The sequence below is a fragment of the Mus pahari genome, chromosome 3, assembly GCF_900095145.1.
Source record: "Mus pahari chromosome 3, PAHARI_EIJ_v1.1, whole genome shotgun sequence".
NCBI classification, from domain to species: domain Eukaryota; kingdom Metazoa; phylum Chordata; class Mammalia; order Rodentia; family Muridae; genus Mus; species Mus pahari.
Genome location: NC_034592.1, coordinates 146,107,404 through 146,125,582, shown reverse-complemented (window position 1 = coordinate 146,125,582; position 18,179 = coordinate 146,107,404). Strand labels below are relative to the sequence as shown.

The 18,179-nt window shown below is 48.0% G+C and overlaps 1 protein-coding gene across 1 annotated transcript in view; it reads right to left on the bottom strand.

Annotated features, from left to right (window-relative positions):
* Positions 1–16,907, bottom strand: part of Ccn5 (cellular communication network factor 5) — a 31,081-nt gene extending 14,174 nt beyond the window's left edge. Inside the window, exon 1 of the mRNA XM_029536829.1 lies at positions 16,827–16,907. The gene's annotated coding sequence lies outside the window, so the exon portion shown is untranslated. The remainder of the gene's footprint in view (positions 1–16,826) is intronic.
* Positions 16,908–18,179: the final 1,272 nt, after the last annotated feature.

Sequence of the window (18,179 nt, the reverse complement as noted above, 5' to 3'; positions counted from 1 at the left end):
AAGTGATGTGGCCATCTTGGGTCCTTGCTTTCTGTAGCTCCCAGCTTGGTCCTTCCTATGCTTATGGAGACTAGGCTATGCCACACATAGGCATGACACCAGTGAGACTGGAAAGGCAGACTGCAGCCATTTGGTTAGGTAGCAGGGGCAGAGGTATGTCACACAAGACCTGAATCAGGCAGGTGTGGAGTGAGACACCGCTGGGCTTTGTGGCTGGCACACCGGGGTGGGCGTGGATGGCTGCTGGTATACAGTCAACTCTGAGCCAGGCTTGACACCTGTCTTGGGTGCTCATCCACTCCGTGGTCGCACAGAGACTCCATACGCTTTCCGTGTCTCAGACAGACCTGCACAACTTCCACGCTGATAACAGCCACCATCTCCAAGACCTGAGTTTGTGTAAGACAGTGATGCGCTCAGCTTGGCAGCCAGGCAAGGCCGTGTGGCTAGCTTCCTGTTGCGAGTTACACAAAAGCACTGGGTGCAAATTCTGGGACTGGTCCCTAAAGGGAAGGCCTTCCTTTTTGTCACTTGGACACTCCTTTCTTCCTCTGCTTCTGGTCAAAGGTGGGATGGTGATGTTCATGGTTGCCTTGTACCATGGAGGTACCTTGAAGATAGGTCTCACGTACAGAGGGAGGCAAAAAAGAAGGAGATTGGAGCCAGGCAAGGGCAAGCGTGCATGTCATCCCTGTGCCTTTAAGGCTGAGGCAGGAAGATAATGAGTTTAAGTTTAGCTTGAGTTATACAGAGAGACCCTGACTCATAGACAAAAAGGAGAGGATGGATCCCTTATGATGCCTAGAGCTACATATGTGTCCTGGATGCTCCTTATAGATTTAACTTACATAATTAAGGGGGCAATGATATGTCCATATATATTAATTATATCAATGTAGCCACTGTTTTTAATATGTACATATGTATATAGTCCCATAGACCCTCCTATTTGAGCTGACATGAGCTTGAGTATTCCTGGTTAGTTACTGCTGATGTAGAAACACCATTTTGTTGTTGTTGGTGGTGGTGGTGACCGCACACCTGGAAGTCATGCTCAGTCCCACTCATTGCTATCCCACACGGAATCCCTGCCTGTTGATTTGTCTAACCTTGTCTCTCCCCGGCAAGAACGGCATCTTCACTGGCCTTGCTGTCTGGCTCCAGGCCTCAGACCACAGCAGCAGTGTCTGCTCGCCTTTTCCGGGCCCTTCAGGACATAGATGCAGCTTTTGGTTATGAAAAGCTCTGTGAGATTAAAGTTATTCTTTTCCCTGAAGACCGAGGACCTCGTCCAAGAGCCGTGTCTGCTCCAGGCGTCATGAACACTGGGCGATTTTCCTCCCTTGATCCTCTGAGGCAGATATGCTGGCGAGTTCTCTGTGGTTGATGTTTTCTCTGGGATAAACTTCCTGATAGCGAGGGAATGTGATTATTTTAACCTTGCTGGATTCAGCCAGTATTTTATTTAGTGTCTCCATCTGTTCGTAAATGAAATGGGCCTGTAACGTTCTTTCATGGGCTGCTTTATCTAGCTCTTGTAACAACGGACATTTATCAAATAGCTCACTTGACAGGTTCCCCTCTCCTTCCCCGTCTCCCTTGTAACCTGCACAACCTAAGGACTGTCTGCTGCAGTTCAGCAGGGATTTACCATCAGAGCCCTGGGGCTGCTGATTTGGGGCTGGGAAGGTCTTGACTGCCATCGGATCTGGGAATATAATGCCTCAATTTCAATTCTCCACTAGTCCTTGGACTGATCTTTTGGCATGTCATGTTTGTGCGTCTGTGTGCACGAGAGCAGACTTGCGCAGCAGGGGTTACAGGTGAGGAGGCCGCAGGTCAAGGTTGAGTTTCCTCCTCTGTGGCTCTCCACCTTTTGTTTTGAGACAGGGTCTCTCTCTGAACATACAGTTGATGCTTCGCTAGGCCAGGATCCTCCTGTCTCTGCCTTCCAGTTCTGGCATTACAGGTGTGTACTGCCAGATTCAGCATTTTTATATGAGACTTGGGGATGCAAATTCAGGTCCTCAAGCTTGCATTCAGTACCCATAGAGTCCTGATGCCCTCTTTAGGTTCCTTATACTTCCCTAAAAATTGCTTGTTTCCCCAGGTTTTAGGTTCTTCGGGTGCACAACTACCTCACTGGCTCACGGTGGCCTTAAATTATGTAACCTCTGGGTCCAGGTTATTACTACCATTTTGCTGTTTATTTTTCTTTTACCTGGTTGGGGGAGGAGCTGCTAGGGATGGAACCCAGGGATGTGGGTAAGTGCTCTGCCCTGAGACACACATTCCAGCCCTGTCTCTATGTTGAACCTCTGGTCAGCCTGTGTGTCTGCTATTAATTTGGTCTTGTTTTGATGAATTCTTTTGAACTCAAGCTTGTTGATTTGTTCACAGAATCTCCTGTTATTCACAGCACATTCTGTTTGACCCTTTGATGCTGAGTTTTTCCTGCATCTTAAGCAATGTCATGTGGATCACAGAAAGGGGCAAGGGCTCCCACCCCTCAACTGGAGGTTGCATCTCCAAAATGGATGCCTCCCGCCACCCTGCCTCTGCCATGGTAGGAGGGACAGGTTGGGACCCTCTGTAGCTTTCCTTCCACATGTTCTGCAGGCTATGCAGGAATTCAAACATCCTGGCCCTGAGGTCCCAGGTGCTGTGTGACAGGTCCCTGGGGATAGCTGTGGACTTGGACGGTTTACCAGTTGGTGGAAGGTTGAGCTGTCAGGGAGCTAGTGGGAAGTGACATTCGCTCACAGGAAGGCTGGAATGTGGTGATCACGGGGGCACACAGCTAGCATAGCACATATGCCCGTGTGAGCTGGGGTTCCAGAGCAAGGGGATAGCAAGAGGATGATACCAAGTGTGTAGCTGCTGGCGAGCTGAGGGTTACGGTGGCACATGGGAGGGCTTTGGAAATGTGTACAAGGACTTATTCAAGGCATGCTGGGGAAAGCCTAGTATGCAAGTGTCTAAATGAGTCAGTGTCTAGCCAGTCTTTGCTACTTTGTGGGGGTCTTCCTTTCCCACCCTGTACCCTCCTCCCAGTTTCACCCTCTATCACTGGAGGGGAGGGAGGGAGAGAGAGAGAGAGAGAGAGAGAGAGAGAGAGAGAGAGAGAGAGAGAGAGAGAGAATATCCTGGAATGTAATTTATTTCCTTTTGTCTCTTTTTAAGCACGTCTACTAACAAACCACAACCAACACCCCCCCCAACACCCACCAATCGCTAACCCCATTAGGCCCTAGTATTTATATACCCTCTGAAAAGTACCCAGAATTCCAAATGTCACACAACCATAGAAACTATCTGCAACTGGCAGAATCACGATTCTTCTAGAGCATGAGGCAAATCACAATCAGCTGCCGCAGGCTGTCTGAAGCAGCCATAGATCCCTACACCTGGGATTAAAATGGAAGCATGTTCTTATATTTCTGTGTTTTTAAAGAAACGAAAAATTACAGAATTACATATATCAGTGAACTGAAGAAGCCAGGCTCCAATCCTGGATTCATCTCTGTGCACCTTTGGGCAAATCCTTTGACTTTCTTGGCCTCAGTTTCCTTATTCATAAAGTGGGTGAGAAGTAATTCCTTGTTTTCCAGCACCCCTAGCCCCAGAGGTCTATGTTTTTTTTTTTTATATGCCTGGAAACCACTTATTTCCAGAGGGAAATCTCTGACCCAGAGAGGGGCTTGGAGGAATTCAGGATAGTTTGCTAAGCTGGGACCAGTTGATCAGGGACCAAACTAGGGGGGTAGGTTATTCCTGTCCCACCTGAGAACTCCTGCCTTGGTCAGAAGACCCCAGCTCCAAGGAAACACTTCTCTGCTTGGTCCCTACAGGTGCCACCATCTGTCTACTACACCACTCATCTGCCCATTCTTCCACTTAAGTCCATCTGTCTGACCCATCTGTCCATCTATTTGTATATTCATCCACCCATAAATCCATCGATCCATCTATCTTTGATGTATTTATTCTACAAACCCTGACTGTACCTGCCATGCCTTGTTGTTAAAGAAGAAGGAAAATCCAGGTCCCTGTCCACAGGGAGCCCATGGGGTCAGGGGACAGAGACCAGCAGACACGATTCCCACATAGTAGGGAATGCTGAGGAGGAAGACAGGGAGGCCTGAGCCTGCCTTGGAGAACATGACACTGAATTTGGAAGCAAGTGTAGGTGTCAGCAGGGTGAGCTGAGCAGGGACAGGAGGAAGTGAGGCCTGGAGGTGGTGGGATTGAATCTGGATGGAGCGATGATGGGGGAGGGGACCTGGGGGGAGCTGCAACTGTGCAGGTAAGTGTCAACTGGGGAGCATGTTGGTAGCTGGGGTGGCAATGATGCCAAGCTCTTGGGAACACTGTGTGGCTGGCAGCTTGCAGAGGTAGAAAACTTTCTCTGGCAGGTGTCAGACCCCCACTCCCGTCCCCGCCTACGTGATGTCAGGTAACTCTGTGAGGCCCAGTCCCCATTGATGACATCTTTTGACATCTTGGTTGCCTTTTTAGCCTCCGAAGACTCTTCTGGCTCCTGAGTCATATGTGGTCAGCAAACCGAGGACCATGTGAACCTGTGGCCTGGCTGGAGATAATTGTTCCCATCCCTGCTACGCTGAGGGAGCAATGGCTGGGGGAGGGCAGGGCTTGGTCAGTAGCTGCCTCTGAGGGCTCTGGTCATGGGGTAGCTGACTCACTGTCCAGTCATCAGCTTGGGCCTTGGGGTCCCTGGTTGGGGGATGGGAGATCCATTTTCTCACTCATGGCTGCCTCCAGGGTAGCTCTCCAGACTCTCCACTCAGAACACAGCCCCCCCTGAAACTCTCAATGTTTAAAATGGTTTGAGATGTAACAGGGAAAGGGGTCCTAAATGGAGCCACCCCTAAGACCTTCTGAAGGAGTGTGTCTTGTTTTTTTTTCTGAGACAGTCCCCACATAGCCTAGGCTGGTCTCACGTTTGCTGTGTAGCTGAGGATGACCTTGAACTTCTGGTCTGCCCTGTCTCACCTTTCAAGTGCTGGGAATTGAACCCATGGCTTCGTATTTGCTAGACAAGCGCGATACCAACTGAGCTATGCCCCAGCCCGGAGAAGCCCTACTCACAAGAGTCCCACACCCTTATGCTCAGGAAGGCAGACAGAGGTCCAGAGACAGAAGTCACACACTAGTGTTTGTTCCTGTTGATCTCTCCTGTGTGGAGACAGCCAGGGTAGCTGGGTCCAGCTCTGTGGGTTCTTAGAGTCTGGGAGGTTAGGAGTTTCTCCTGGAACATATGCAGGCTTTAAGGTCAGGTCTCAGTTGAACTGCCACCCCATTCCCTGAGAAAGCGGCTGCGGGTGCTGTGGGCAGGGTGCAAACATTGCACAAAAGTTAACTGTGGCATGTGTACCCTTCCCTGAATGCTGTATGCAAACAACTGACCCCTCCTCTGTGTAGAGGCTGAGAAGACCCTGGACCAGGAGCCCCTAACTAGAAGGTTCAGGCCTACAGCATGCTCAGGGCTCAGAAGTGACATGTGTCTGTCTGTTCATTCCAGAGCCAGATGAAAACCATGGATGTGGGCTGATCTAGACAGGACCCCCCAAAAGAGCAATGAGTAGACCCAACGGAGTCAGTTTATTCCTGCTCCTCCAGAGACTGAAAAGGCAAATAGTGCCCTAGCCAACTGCTATTGTGACTGGGGACAGGTAATGGCCTCTAAAGTATACATACAATGCCTCTGCATAACACGGAAGCTCCCCAGATGGGATCTAAGTCTGATTTATACTCATAACTTCAGTTTCTGCATAATTCCAAGCCTATTTCAACAGCAAAGACTTTAGGGTCCTTAATATGAGACATGGGTGGTTCTGGGCAACCTTAAGTATTAAATCATTTAATTATGTTGATATGTCCATAAAAGGTACTTTTACCACTGTCCCCAATCCAGAGGTGGGGAAACTGAGGCACTGAAAAGTTGCATTAGCCTAATAGAGTTAGACGGTCAGTGGAGACACAGTTGGAATCTGATCCCTTTGCCTCCAGAGTCACCTCTTGTGTGTGTCTCCTGAGGATCTAGTAAGGGCCTGGTCCCTCTGTTCAACCATTGCAGCAGGATACCCACAGAGGATCTAGAGGGATGCTGTCCCCCTGTCCACTCATTCGGCTCTCACTATCCTCTCCCAGGCTGGCTATGAAGGTAAACAGGGCTCAGCTGAAGCCTTTGATGGTTCCTGCCAAGCTGGCACTTGGGGTCCTGAGGATACCCAGGGGATCCCAGCCCAGCAGCTGGGCGACCTCAGGGCCAGCATTTCCGTAAACACCCCAATGAGCCAGCCCCCCGAGGTTTGGCAGGCCTTGTGTGGTTTCCTCTGACATGGCCACTTCCACCCACTCTGCCCGGCTAGGTTTCCAGTAATGGTATGTTTTCTCTGGAGTTGGTGATGCTAATGATATGGAGCCCCGGGGACTTCCTTCCACCCCATTCCCTCCAAGGGGCCTTCTTTCCCTTGAAAAAGTTGAAGACGTGCTGCCCAGTGGCTCAGACACCTTGTGCTACCCAAGGCATCCCAGGAGGTATAGGTCAGACCTGGGGGGCACCCTTGACATCACCCCCATCACAAACCTAGTGGGGATCAGGCAGATACAACTGAATCCATGAGCCTGGGGAGATGGCTAAGTTAGTAGAGCACTGGATACTCAAACCTTAGAGGCTCATTGCCTGTAAAGACTTGGGGGAAGGGGGTGTGGCTCAGTAGTGGGACACTTGCCTGGCAGTACAAGGACCTGGGGTCCACTCTCAACACTGAGGGAGGGAAAGGGCCAACAAGCACCGCCTAGATCCAACTGCCTCCAGAGTCAGGCCACAGCCAGGTCTGTCTTACTCCTGAATGAAAGGAGTAAGACAGACCTGGCCGTGGCCTGTCATTCACTCCATCACCTTGATCACACCACATCACTCCTCTCAGTGCAGGTTTCCAAGTGGGTTTGATGTGAGGATTACAGATCTGGGACAGGGCTTTCATTGATGAGGTAAACTAAGGCTCGGGAAGGCCAGCCCATGTGCCCCACAGCTGCTGATGACGGAGCTGAGGTAAGCTCAGGAACACGTCCAGTGCTTCCCCTCTCAACCGCTGAGCCACACACCACTTTCCTCAAATGTGAACACGGCGTCAAATTGTACAGCAAGCCTCAAGCCTGAGAGTTCTCCAGAGCTCCCAGCCCCACCCGAGAAGGATCTTGGGACAAGAGCACATTAAAGATGGTGGGGTACCCCACTTGTGGGAGGGCAAAGGGGTAAGTCAATTTTCTGCTGGGTGCTGGCCCCTTCGTGAAGTGACACACCCTGGTGTGCAGAGCCGAGGTGTGTGGAGAATCCTGAGTAGAGTCCACATGTGGCAAGATATGGACCACTCAGGTGGCCTGGAGGGAAAGCGCATTGAAAATGGGGGACAGGGAGAAGAACCAAGTTTGTGCAAATAGAGGCTTAAGAGAGCTCCTGGTGATAGCCCACCTCCCTAAACCAAAATCACTCACTCCGTGCCCCACTTCATCCAAATCAGTGTGTACTGTGTGAGGCTTGAGCCTGCTGGGGTCCCGGAAGTGAACCTCCCTCCCACTGAGTCCCAGCTCCTACAGTGGTTGGGTACCAGCAGTGGGAGGAGGCCAGGATCAGAGCATCCTTTGCTTGTGTATGCTGATGATGGAGGGGGGGGCTGTTGTGAGGATTCATGCAGACAGAACGAACAGGCTTGCTGCTGCAGCACAGTGCTCTGTGATTCTGTAAACAGGAGTCAAGGCTGTCCTTATTATCACGACTATCAAAGCATGAAGAGCAACATCACCTGTGGTCTAGAAATAGCATGGAAGTGGCTTCCTCTGGTCCAGGGATGCTCAGGCAGCATCTGCCCCCTCTTGCTGTCCTCAGATTCCTGGCATCTGATTTAACTGAGATTCCTTGGATGGGCACTGGGAGCCTGCCTGGAGCCAGTGACTTGTATGTACTCTGCTGGATGGAGCTTGTTAAAAGAGTGTTCCAGATCTGGAGGTTGATACTGTCTTGAATCTATCTAGTCTGGAATCCAGCCTTTCTTTGAAGTGCATCTTTGGATGAGTTACTTAACAGTTATGTGCCTCAGTTCCATCAAAATGTGCATGCCTATAGTTGAGACTTCACAGGAGACCAGCACAGTGCCTGGCACATGCCAAACATGCAGCAACTATTCTGTATGTGAGGGTTTGGGGGGCAGGGAGGGGTGCATATGTGGTGGTCAGAGGTCAATTTCTGGTGTCATTCCTCAGTTAGGGTCTACTTTTGCTTTCTGAGATAGGCTCTCTCTCTCTCTCTCTCTCTCTCTCTCTCTCTCTCTCTCTCTCTCTCTCGAATTACATCACTTTCTCCTTTCTTTCTTTTTTCTTTTTTAGATTTATTTTTATAAGTACATTGTAGCTATCTTCATGCACACCAGAAAAGGGCATCAAATCCCATTACAGATGGTTGTGAGTCACCTTGTAGTTGCTGGGAATTGAACTCAGGACCTCTGGAAGAGCAGTCAGTGCTCTTACCCACTGAGTCATCTCTCCATCCCCGAGACAGATTCTCTCACTGGTCTAGAAATCACAAGTAGACTAGACCAGTTGTCCAACAAAGGCCAGAGACCTGATTGTCTCTGCCTCTCTGGTACTTGGATTACAATTACTCAACAGCACACCTGGCTTTTGGTGGGGGAATCAGTTCAGGTGCCCCTGCTCTCTTGGAAAGCCCTTCACTCAGGAAGCTACCCACTGTCACTGGTCCCATGACATTAGCACAGAGGAGGCCTTGGACAGCACAGGAGAGAATAGGAATTATACATGCTAAGGGGGAGAGAGATACCAAGAGTGTGACTGCATGGATGGAAGAAGAGGCAGAGGGAGGCTAAGGGGAATCATAGAGGGACCACAGCTAGGAAATGGATCCCGTCTACTGCAGAAAAGCAGCCAATAGCAAATAAAGGAGTTAGAATGGAGGCTCCAGGACAAAGCAGTTTTCCCCCAGGTGGTATCCTGGGCCCCATCTGCAGCAACATGAAAATGGAGGTTATTGTAGGTGCCTGGTTACCTTGCCCTGTCAGGCATTTATTTATTTATTTATTTATTTATTTATTTATTTATTTATTTATCTATCTATCTATCTATTTATTCATTCATTCATTCATTCATTCATTCATTGGTTTCGAATGGTATGAAAACAGTGGTTTTCCCAGGCTGGTGCCTGTGCAGCCACACAGCAGGGAAGGCAGAGATGGAGCTTAGGTCTCTTTGGTGTTAGAGGCCACTTTACCCTGAACCTCAGCCTTCCAGCTGAGGACAGATGGCACCAGACCTCCTCCCCAGCAGCCGGATGTCCACTAGAGCTGCTTAGAACCAGGGCAGTTGAGAGAGCCAGCTTCTAGTCTCTGGGGTAGCGGCTGGAAATGCCTGTCCACATTCCTGGGTGTTAAGTCTGGGGACACAGGCTCCTGCCATCAGCCATCACATTCCCCAGAAAGAATCTCTATTCATAACAAACCCCAAAGGTCAGCCGTCTGGGAAAGAGCACTCTGCCTCCACCCCAGGGCAGGGCAGGGCAGAAGGGCCGCAGCTTCGTGGGAGCACTTGACTTTCCAGAGGTCTGACCCACTTTCCTGGCAGCCTGAGTCTCCATCCTCCCTCAGGTGATCCTAGCAGTGGCTGTTAGAGACAGGGCAAGCAGACCAAGAGAGTGCAGGGGCTGCCCCTAGAGACCTTCTCTGACCTGGCTTCCTCTCCCATGCCTCAGTTTCCTCTCCTGACAGCACCTACTGCATACGGTTATCATGGGAAGCCCTGAGATATTTCCATTCAGTGACTATTTATTGAAAGTCCACCAGCTTTCACCATCATGCAGTATAGCAGAGTTGACTATCTGCCTTCAAGTGTTTTTTTTTTTTTTCCTTTTAAAGGAAATTTTGGGATGATTGCGATTCCCTTTAGAAAATGTTGGCACCAAAGACATAGAACAAGTTGAGGAAAATGTCAACAGCTGCGGAATTGAAAAGATGGATAAATAGCAAATGTTTTCTGCATGTCTGAATTTTTTTTTTTTTTAGAAATAAAAAGAAAGAGAAGAGAAGAGAGAGAAAAGGAGAAAGAACAGGGAAAAGCAGGGTGGTAGAAATCAGTTATAACCTCTTCCAGGCAGGATGGTCATCCTTCTTGGTTTTCTTGTGTTTTGCATAATGTATCTTGGGTATTCTAAGTTTCTGGGCTAATATCCGCTTATCAGTGAGTGCATATCTAGTGACTTCTTTTGTGATTGGGTTNCCTCACTAAGGATGATATCCTCCAGATTCATCCATTTGCCCAAGAATTTCATAAATTCATTGTTTTTAATAGCTGAGTAGTACTCCATTGTGTAAATGTACCACANTTTCTGTATCCATTCCTCTATTGAGGGACATCTGGGTTCTTTCCAGCTTCTGGCTATTATAAATAAGGCTGCTATGAACATAGTGGAGGATGTGTCCTTATTACCAGTTGGAAGATCTTCTGGGTATATGCCCAGAAGAGGTATTGCTGCATCCTCCAGTAGTACTATGTCCAATTTTCTGAGGAACCGCCAGACTGATTTCCAGAGTGCTTTTACAAGCTGCATGGTACTGGTACAGCGACAGACAGGTAGATCAATGGAATAGAATTGAAGATCCAGAAATGAATCCACACACCTATGGTCACTTGATCTTTGACAAGGGAGCTAAAACCATCCAGTGGAAAAAAGACAGCATTTTCAACAAATGGTGCTGGCACAACTGGCGGTTATCATGTAGAAGAATGAGAATTGATCCATTCTTATCTCCTTGTACAAAGCTCAAGTCTAAGTGGATCAAAGACCTCCACATAAAACCAGAGACACTGAAATTGATAGAGGAGAAAGTGGGGAAAAGCCTCAAAGATATGGGCACAGGGAAAAAATTTCTAAACAGAACAGCAATGGCTTGTGCTGTAAAATCAAGAATTGACAAATGGGACCTCATAAAATTGCAAAGCTTCTGTAAGGCAAAAGACACTGTCAACAAGACAAAAGGGCCACCAACAGATTGGGAAAGGATTCTTACCAATCCTAAATCTGATAGAGGACTAATATCCAATATGTACAAAGAGCTCAGGAAGCTGGACCTGAGAAATTCAAATAACCCCATTAAAAATGGGGTACAGAGCTAAACAAAGAATTCTCAACTGAGGAATACCGAATGGCTAAGAAACACCTGAAAAAATGTTCAACATCCTTAATCATCAGGGACATGCAAATCAAAACAACCCTGAGATACCATCTCACTCCAGTCAGAATGGCTAAGATTAAAAACTCAGGTGACAGCAGATGCTGGCGAGGATGTGGAGAAAGAGGAACACTCCTCCATTGCTGGTGGGATTGCAAGCTCCTTCTGCTTCTTAACCATGGATGCGCTGTGGCCAGTCAAGCCAAGCTCCTACCCACGGATTTTTTGCCACGATGGACTGTGTTTCCAAACTGTGAGCCAAATAAACTGTTCCTTCCTTACTGTGGTTTTTTTTTGGGGGGTGGGGGGNGGGGGGGTGGGGGGTCAGGTATTCTAACACAGCAAGTAGAAAACTAACTAGCAGAGACAGTAAGGTATAAAATTCTCCAGGTGCATTCCCGAGAGGGCAGAGAATGGCTATTGTAAGAAGTGGAAGACTGGACTGTGGAACCACCCTCTGGAGATGGAGAGATCTTCAGGGGTGAAGGTACTGCTAATGGTTGGCATCGCTGAGGCGGAATCTTAGTCAGGATTCCCAAGAGCAGAGGTCCTCAACCTGGGGAATGCATGAACCTTTCACAGGGGTCACATATCAGATAGCCTGCATATCAGATATTACGTTAGATTCATAACAGTAGCCAAATTACAGCTATGAAGTAGCAATGAAATAATCTCATGATCTCATGGTCGGGAGGTGTCACCACAACTTGGGGAACTGTGTTAAAGGGTCGCAGCATTAGAAGGGCTGAGAAGCAACGGTCTGGAGTAGCGTAACAGACCGAATGAATCTATCTGGGTAAAAGGGGGTTCTCAGAGTGGCTTACAGAGTCTGCTCCAGCTAGTCCAGCCAGCAGCTGTCCCCTAACTGAAAGCCCAAGAGTCCATGAAGCTGGACATCTCTGCTTTTTTTTTTTTTGGTTTTTTGAGACAGGGTTTCTCTGTGTCGCCTTGTCTGTCCTGGAACTCACTTTGTAGACCAGGCTGGCCTCAAACTCAGAAATCTGCCTGCCTCTGCCTCCCAAGTGCTGGGATTAAAGGCGTGCGCCACCACTGCCCAGCTCTTTTAGTCTTTAGTATGTGTTGGGGATGCTAAAGAAGTAGGCTTTAAAACCAGTGAAGCAAGAGCAAAGACAAGCAGGAAAACAACCAGAGGGCTTCCTTCTTCTGTGTTCTCTGTCTAGGCTGCCAGCGGAAGGCGTGGCCCAGTTTTAAGATGGAACCTCCCACCTCAAAAAGATCTGGATTTATAGGGTGGTGGATCTTCCTGCTTCAAATGATTGAATTAAGAAAAATAAGGAATCTCTCCCAGGCTTACCCAGCCACTTGGGTTGCAGTTAGTTCCAGCTGTACTGAAGCTGACAACCACGAATAGCCGTGACAGATGGTAGCTGTTGATAACTCTAGGATGCCAATGGCCCAAGACAGTGTGATCTGGGCCTTCATACCATGTAGTCTGAAAGAGGATAATTGTGCTGTCTAGTTTTCGTGTCAACTTGACACATGCTAGCGTCATCTGGGTAGAAGAAATCTTGTTCTTTTTTCTTTTTCTCTTCCTTTGGTAAGATTTCTTTTTCTCTATGTGTGTTGGTGCTTTGCCTGCATGTCTATGCAAGGGTGCCAGATCCCGTAGAACTGGAGTTACAGATTACCACGTGGGTGCTGGGAATTGAACTTGGGCCTCTGGAAGAGTAGCCAGTGATCTTATCTGCTGAACCATCTCTCCAGCCCCAAGAAATCTAGTAAAGAAAATGCCCCCATAGGACTGGCCTTGGGAAAGTGTGCAGGGCATTTTTTGACTGATGACTGACATGAGAGGGGCCCAGCCCATCGTGGACCACTGATGGGCTGCTGGTCTTGAGTGTATAAGAAAGTAGGCTGCCCAAGGCATAGAGAGCAAGCCAGATTTTCCCCCTCCTATACCCCCCATGGACTCTGTTTCAGTTCTTGCCTCCAAATTCCCACTCTGAATTGCTATCCTGGCTTCCCTTGGTGATGGACTTACATGCTGTAAGATGCGATAGACCCTTTCCTCCCCAACTTGCTTTTGGCCATGATGTTTTATCACAGCAATAGAAACCCAACTTAGACACCAAGACAACAGAAGGTTAAGTAAGCAGGGGCTGAAGAGACAAAGTGGGACGAAATGACTGTAGGAGTCAAGAGAGCCCGAGTCCATCTGGAGAAGTTGCCCGGGAATTGTCTCCTCCAGAAATTCTGGGAGAAACAATGTAACTAGCCATGTGTAAGATGGGGACTAAAAATACAAAGCAGAGTAAGAAGTTCTACTAGGGAGACACTGGAGGCCAACCATGGCGGTGCCAGATGTTTTCCAGAAAAATAAGGACACACAAGCTGTGAGAGGACGAACAGTGCGCTATGACAGGCTTGATGGAGAAACCCCACCTATCAGAAAAGGAAGAAGGAAGGCACCAGTCCACGAAGCCATGGTGGGGGTTGCTTTATTTTTCCTGGATGCCCCCCATAAAGCAGGAGAGACTCCATCCGCATAGGAGACAGGCTTAGATATGATCAGATAATGTGTACTCCGGGAGACCCTGGGGCTCCTCTGGTGTTTGGAGGACTGAGGTGCCTCAATCACAGGCATTCAGGCGAGCTGAGGATGGGTGTGGTGAGCCCTGGAGATTTCTCTCCAGCAATAACAGGGGAGACGTGAAGCAAGAGGTCTGGGTTTCTCTTTACTCAGAGCTGGACTAATTAGTTTTGACAGAACAGAATGTCTTGAAAAGATTTTTATGGTAGTCAAGAAAAGATCTGGTGGGACATGGGCACGGGTGAGCCAAAGTGGAATAAGGTAAACTCCAAGTCAGAAGCTATGCCTACGGTGTCCATGGTCACTTATTTGGTGAGGCCTTGGGTTCCCCTTAAATGGCTGAATTTGGTCACCTGAGTGACTGTCTTTGTAGGTCTGAAGGACCACCAAATCCCTCTGCTTAATCAGGTCAGGATGAGAGCTGTGGTCAGGAGCTGAGAAACGTTTGTTTCTTTTTTGTTGTTTGTTTTTTGGAGACAGGGTTTCTCTGCGTAGCCCCCTGGCTGTCCTGGAACTCACTCTGTAGACCAGGCTGACCCCGAACTCAGAAATCTGCCTGCCTCTGCCTCCCAAGTGCTGGGATGAAAGGTATGCCCACCACTGCCTGGTTTGTTTCTAATGCCAATTATGTTTGGAGCTGTGGTTTGTTGCTCAGTATCTCAGGCTGTCAAGAGTTAAGCATTTTCTCACTAGACTGTTAGGATCAGCAGAAGTCCTTCATGGATCACTCCTAAGGGACTTAAATCTCCTCCCCTCATCTGTGTCATCTGCTAGGATGAATCAGGGCCTTGCTGACCATGTAATTGGGGGGACATTTTTATCTCCAGTGACTGATTTTCCACTTTGCAGGATGTGGCCCCGCTAGTTTCACCTCTGGGGTCTCCATGGTGTTTCTTATCAAGCCAACAGATTTTATAAGATGAAACCAAGTGTTTTCAAAGCTGTGGGGCCCTCTGAGAGAGGCTTCATGGTCCCCTGCCATCCTGCCTGACCTCACAGGTGGTATCTTTTGTCCTCCTTGATTTAGGCCTTCGAGATCAGGAGGCTGATCAGGGCAGTTTTTACCCATCTTGAAGATGAAATAACAGATTTTAGTTTCAATTTTTGTGTAACATTTAGACAACGCTTAGCAAAAAAACATGTTTCTAAGCGACTGATTTTGTTAAGACTTCAGTTTCTAAGTTAGGCTGACTTAGAAAAATAATAATAATAAAAAAAAGAGTAAGTAATTATCTTGATCGAACACAATCTTTGTTCCTGAATTCAGTTATTGTTGATGTTATCTGGAACAGATCTTAAGAGAACAGAAGATACATTTTGGTTTTACAGTATTGTACTGACCTCGGGAGTTTTAATAAGCTTTCGTCATTGTGGGTATGAGAATGAGGGACAGTGATAGTGTGTGATATCGAGTGATATCGCCTTTAAGGCAAACCTCTGTGCCTCTGCCAGGTCTTCTCTGATATGCTCAAGCGCTCAAGCTTTCTGGGGGCCTCATATTTCTCAATCCACCCCTCAAATACTTTCAGTTTTGTTTTAACCTTTTTTTTTTTAAACAAATCAATCTGTATGCATATATATTCTTTTCTTTTCTTTTCTTTTTTACAGTATATATGGCTTTTTCCCCCTAGAGAGCTAGATAGGTGATCACCTCCACATTGGTTCTTTGCTCTTGGCAGTACAGTCTCAGGACCGAGTGGTCATGCTTTCTAGCCAGGAAGAAGAAGAAGAAGAAGAAGAAGAAGAAGAAGAAGAAGAAGAAGAAGGAGGAGGAGGAGGAGGAGGAGGAGGAGGAGGAGGAAGAGGGGAGGTGAGGGGGGAGGAGGAGAAAGAAGAGAAGAAGGAAGAGGAGGAAGAAGAGGAGGAGGAGGAGGAAGAGAAGGAGGAAGAAGTAGTTACAGGAGAGGGAGGTTATGAGGGGTCACTGTTGGCAGTCCTTATAAGAGGAAGTGTGAGAATGAGGGACAGTGATATCGCGTGAACTTTCCCAGGAAAAGGCCCATTTGGTCAGACTCTGTATTATTTATTTTGTCAAATCAGGAAGCTGCACAGGAAGAAGTTAGCAGTCCTCGATGAGGTCCCCATGCTATCCCCAGAGATGCAAAAGGAGGCCACAGAATGAGCAAGTTAAGGATGATATTGCATCTACTGTTAGCAGACATGGTTATAGGTGGCATCAGAGAAAGGGAGTGAAGGAAGGTGTTTCCATGACAGAAGAGAGAAGAGCTGGGGAGAGTTGGAGGGGACTGTAAGTGTGAAACCCACTAGGGACTTACAGCCCACTCTAAGCTAAAACACCTCACTAAGAATGGAAGTCTCCAGCTTAGGAAAGTGAAACTCAGATTGACCATAGGGCTTCCTGGAACACTGGGGTCAGAGTGTCCAGTTGGTCAGGCTGGACCAACATCAAAAGGACACTCACAAACAGAAACCAACTGTAGATCAGTCATGAGAGATAAGAAGACTCAGCGCCCCGGAGACGTGAAAGGCTAATCACCTTGGATGTTTCCGTGAGATCTATCCTAGAGAAGCATCAGGCTTGTAAATGGTGCATTGGCATCAGAGTATTGGCAGCATGTGGAGAGCTTGAGAAGAGGTGGGAGGTGGGGCGGGGGGGGGGGAGATATCCATCACAATGGAGCATGGACCCTCCTCTGTACAGTGGCTGCCACAGTTTCCAGAAGGAAGAAAGGTAGCCTTTGCTCTCATAGGCTGATCCACAGAGCCCTAAAGGAGCCTCCCCACCCCTACCCCCACCCCGACCCTGGGCTTGGGTCCTGACAATAGGCAGCAGTTTTAAAGCTACAGTAGGGTGCTAACCGACCCAGAGTCGCTCAGATCTCTCTGAAACACCCATCCTGCACCACAAACACCAGAATAAGTAGTGGCCAAGAGAGGCATCGTGGGGCAGTTTTGATACTATAGGCCACACTGTGAAAGATGACACAGGGAAAGTTGGTGATGTGGAAGGGAAAAGAATTAACCAGGACACGAGACACGAGGGAGATACTTACTGAAGGACACTGTAGAAGAGGGTAGGCCAGGTCCCGGGAAGAGCATCACCATGTGGAGATTGCTGGCCCTGGAGCGACAAGTTACTGTTCTTACTGTGAGAAGCCCTGTATCAGGTGAGCATCGCACGCCCTTGTTTAGTAGTAGATTTCACAACAGGGGTTGTTTTCTTGAGACCTGCCATTTGAGTAAGGTCATTAGAAATCAAGTCCAGGGACTGGGAAGTCAATAAAGTACTTGCTCAGTCACTAAAGGGCTCTCTGCCTGCACTTGAGGGACTTAGCTTACACCCCTTTATCTTAGATTTAAAAGGCTGGCTAAGGTGGTACAGCCCTACAATCTCAGGACTAGGGGAGGAGACCAGAGATAGCCAGCCGGCCTATAACCAAATGTGCAAGCCTCAGGTCTCAGTGAGACCTGACTCAGAAACCAAGGTGGATAGCTCCCAAGGATTGACACTTGGAGTCTCACATGGACGCGCGGGCATGCGCGCGCATACACACACACACACACACACACACACACACACACACACACACGACCAACTGTACATTATGTGCATCTGCTCACACAGGAACACATATATGCATGCACACCTATGCTAAAAATAAAAGCCCTTAAGATTTGTTTTGTTTTTATTTATCTGTGTGTGACTGTGTAAGCATATGCACACATGTCAGTAGGCGCCCACAGAGGCCAGAAGAGGACATTAGCTCATCTAGAAATAAGAGTTACAGAGGAGAAGGGTGCTGAAGATATGGCTCAGTGGTTAAGAGCACCGACTGCTCTTCTGAAGGTCCTGAGTTCAAATCCCAGCAACCATATGGTGGCTCACAACCATCTGTACAGCTACAGTGTACTCATATATATGTAATAAATAAATCTTTTTAAAAAAAAAAAAAAAAAAGTTACAGGGGGTTGTGAGCCATCTGACATGGGTCCTGAGAACCAAACTCGGGTCTTCTGCAAGAACAGCAAGTGCTCCTACCTGCTGAGCCATCTCTCCAGTCCAAATTAATTTTCTCTGAAAGCATTTAAAGGTGGCTCTAGGTGCCCACTACCAAGCTTCGCTGTCTTCAGCCCCTGTGACCCAGTCCTTAAAAGAGAACACCAACCATGGCATGAGCCCCCACCAGCACACAAAATAAAATTAACTTAAATGTAACTTAAAAATTAAAAAGAACTCAGCAGCTCTTATGTTAAGTTACTGCAGGTCAGGCTCCAAACGGCTGTGACTTTATTATTAAGCACAGAGTTCTGAGTGTAGTTTTGGCCTTTTGTCTTTATGGTAAGCACCCCAGTATAACCCAAGCATTGATGTTTGGATGTCACCAAGCAGTGGGAAGCACTCAGAT